The sequence below is a fragment of the Hyperoodon ampullatus genome (assembly GCF_949752795.1).
Source record: "Hyperoodon ampullatus genome assembly, chromosome: 11".
In the NCBI taxonomy this organism is placed as follows: domain Eukaryota; kingdom Metazoa; phylum Chordata; class Mammalia; order Artiodactyla; family Ziphiidae; genus Hyperoodon; species Hyperoodon ampullatus.
Window position 1 is genome coordinate 41,759,676 of NC_136924.1, and position 3,498 is coordinate 41,763,173.

General features: G+C 59.8%; 1 long non-coding RNA gene across 1 annotated transcript; it reads left to right on the top strand.

Annotated features, from left to right (window-relative positions):
* The first annotated feature begins 1,220 nt into the window (after positions 1 to 1,220).
* LOC307061080 lies at positions 1,221 to 2,122 on the top strand. The gene is made up of 2 exons (XR_013811168.1): positions 1,221 to 1,656; positions 1,843 to 2,122. It is a non-coding gene; the product is annotated as an uncharacterized lncRNA (long non-coding RNA).
* Positions 2,123 to 3,498: the final 1,376 nt, after the last annotated feature.

Genomic DNA, 3,498 nt, shown 5'->3' on the forward strand with positions numbered 1-3,498 from the left:
GTAACCAGCAGCAGAGGGGACAGAAATCAATTTTCAACATGATTCTGAATCTTCTAATCCTCGTTAAGGGCCAGGGTGCAGTTTTAAGCAGTCAGGGCTGAGGTGGGGACCGCTGTTCCGCTTGCCTTGCAAATTGTATTTTCCCAGGGGACCCTTATACCTTCTGGTCGGTCAAGGGTCGGAAGGGTTGGTGCTGGGCTCAGCTAGGGAGGGGAGTCTCCTACGCAGCCCCTGGGGGCACCCCTCCCCCCCAGCCTAGGCTGCCCCTGGGATAAACCCCTTCATTCTGTCTTCCTCCCTGTATTCCAGGCAGGTTCTGTTGTCTGACGTTTTGGGTGAGGGTACCAGTGGGGGGGAGTGACTTGCCCAGGGTCACAGCTAGCGGAGGCCCTGCTGACATTCACCCCAGGCCCCTGTGCTTCCTGGGAGAGGGACCCCCATCTTGCTGCCTGGGGCCTCGGCCCTTCTGCTGTCTCTGCAGAGATGTCCTCAAGCTTCTCCCTGGGCTTTGGTGGCGCTGGTTTGGGCTTGTTTTCTCTTTATTCTAAGCTGCACTTCGTAAAAGGGCCTTGGGTACCTGGTTTCCTTTGTCAGCCATGCTTTTAATCATAGGAATGCACACTCACTGAGCTGGTGGTGTGCTTTCTGGGGTGTGAGGATCGAGCTCAGAGGTTGCCTTGCTGTGGCAAAAACCAAAGCATTGTGACGCGGCTTGAAGATCTGAGCCAGTTTTATAAACGCTGCCTCGGTCTCCTTCCCCATTGGTAACCTGGCCCTGACGGCCACCCCACCCCCACCCCCCCGCCCCCGAGCACGCTGCAGGTCTCAGGAGAACGTGCCGACTCGGCCATGCTGTGAGGGGCGATCCCAGCCCATAGATGTTTCTCAGGTTCCTTCAGTGCAAACTGAAATTAGCTAGAGACTCACGGGGGCAGGTCTCCTGGGAGACAGCAGACACCTGCAAATCGACTAGACAAATTCCTGGGATTAAAATAAATTAGTCAATCGGTTCCTTTGACTAACTGTTGCTGGGTGGGTATCTTCTATTTGTCAGGCCTGGGCTGGGTCCTGGGGAGACAGGCTTCTCCTTGAATTTGGGTGTGGGGCTGGGCAGTGAGTCAAGAACAGAGTAATTACAATGGGATTTCAAGAGAGGGTCTGTTAATCCCCAGGAGCTAGGGACACAACCCAAGGGAGAGCCAGCCTTCCCATCCTGAGCTGTCCCCTCCTGCCAGTTCCCCTGACAGAGCCTGCCCATGCCCCGTCTGCCCTCCCCGCTCCTGGTTCCAAGCAAGACACAACTTGGCCAGGGAAGCAGGAACCCTGGTCCCTCCTCCAGGAAGGCCTCTGCTCTCCCACTGCAGGCTGGTGCCCCACAGCCCTTGCTATTGCACCTTTCTCCCCAGCTGTGTCCTCCTCAGATCAGGGACAGCATCTGTGTCCCCACATCACCCAGCACAGAGCCTGCATTGACTACCTGTCAGTGAACCCATGACTGGTGAATGATCCCTTGAATGAGTGCATTAAAAAATGAAGCAGAATCTACTGGGGAAAGGAAGAAACGAATCTACAGTGGGTAGGCCATTGATAGAAGAGAGGAGGAGACCAAGAGAAGAGATGGATGAAGATATAGCAGCAACAACTTGTTAACAATTGGTTTGTTTACTAAGCACGTAGTACGTGCTGACGTGATGGGGGGAAGAGCATCGGGAGTGGGTGTTTGGGGACCCTCGCCCCCAGCAGACGCCCACAGGGCTGTGGGGATCTGACACCTGGGCCAACAGCCCTCGTGTCTAGGACCCTCTGGGCTCCTGACGCAGTGGCCCTGTATTTGTGAGTCAGGCAAACCCGGGCCTTGGGACCATGGATTGAGCACAGGCCACACCAACCTGGCTGCTGTCTTCAGGAGGCCCTGGCAGGCAGAGGGAAGCGTGGAGCTCCTGGGCCAGTGGGCCCAGCAAAGGCAGCCTGCTGGAAGCTGAGCGGAACCCAGAGAGGCTGCTGGGGGGACAATCCGACCCAGGACCCTCCTTCAAGCCCCTCTCTCCTTCCAGGCCAGCAGCCAGGGCCATTCCTGGACTTCCCTGTTCCTCAAGCTAATAAATTCCTTTTCTGAAGCCAACTTGAAGCTGGTTTTCTGTAACTTGCAATGCAAAGGCTCTTGACCAATACCTGCAGCTGGGATTTGCATCTGGGTCTGTGTGGCCCCATCTTTCTTCTCCACTTAAGCAGGATCCTGAGCAGATGATGGAGCTCGGAAAGGAGCCATGGACAGAGGCTCAGGGAGGAGAGGGGGGAGACTAGCACATCAGAATGCGGTGGAGGGGGAGGCAAAGAGCGAGGCTGAAGGCTGCAGAGGGAGCCCCCAGATAGAAACGAGGTGTCAGCGATGCCAGGACTAATCCTAAAGGGGTTGCAGAGGGTAGGCCGTGCTCAGGCCCTAGACAGGTTCTCCTGGTCCAGGGGCATAAACTAGGATGTCTGGTCACCCAGAGTCACCCGGGCGCTCCTCGGGGCAGGGACGGGTCTTCTTAAGCTATTAAGAACTGACCCGTAATGCTTTACAAAGCAGGTAGATGCACCTATTTTGTTTGGTCGTCACGTCAACACCCTACGATAGGAATTTGATTTTTACTTAGGGATGAAGAGCTGGGATCAGAACCATGTCCCCTGCAACGTGTAGCTGTGCTGATGCCGAGCCTGCGGAGACACCACGCGAGCTCTAGGGAACCCTGCCCCAAGCTGCGGGTTCACCGCAGGCCCGGTACGGACCTCGGGCGAGCGAAGAGCGCGGAAGCAGTGCGCACGCGCGCCGCGCTCCTCTTCTGTGACTCCGACTACAAACCCCAGGACGCACCGGGCGCCCCGGCCTTTCAAACTGGCCAATGAGCAGCCCGCAGTGCGTCCGCCGCGGCGCGTTTAAACCCGGGACAGAGGCGCATCGGCCGGGGCGTCACGGCAGCTCGGGGTGAGGTGGCACCAGTGAGGTGCTCAGGCGTGGCGGGCGGCTCGGCCCGGGGCTCCCGGGGGACTCGGGCGCGGCAGGGGCTCGGCCCGGGGGCCGCGGGGTCCCCTTGCGCGGTGCGGCGAGGACGGAGTCGCCCTGGGGGCAAACCAAAGCCCCCAGCAGTCCAGCCCAGGATTTCGGTTGTCCGGGTCTGGGTCCGGGGCATTCAGGCCTCCCTCGGACGGCGCCGCCCCAGAGCTCCCGGCCCGGAGGCGTGCGAGCCCGGGGTGTGCGTCGCGGTGGGCCTCGGGCTGCCGCTCAGTTGGCCTCTACCGGCCTTCGCGTCCCTCCCTGACCCGCCGCGGCCGCCAGCCCCCTCTGCCCAGTCCGAGCTGCAGCGGCCCACGCTGCGGGGCTTCCCTGGGGCTGGAGGAACCTGGGGCCTGGGCTCTGACACCCGCTCACCTTCTTGCTTCTGGTCCCTGCAGTGACTTCTGACAGCCCTCGCCGCGCAAGGAGGGGACGGCAGCGACGTGCCTTCAGCCAGCCTG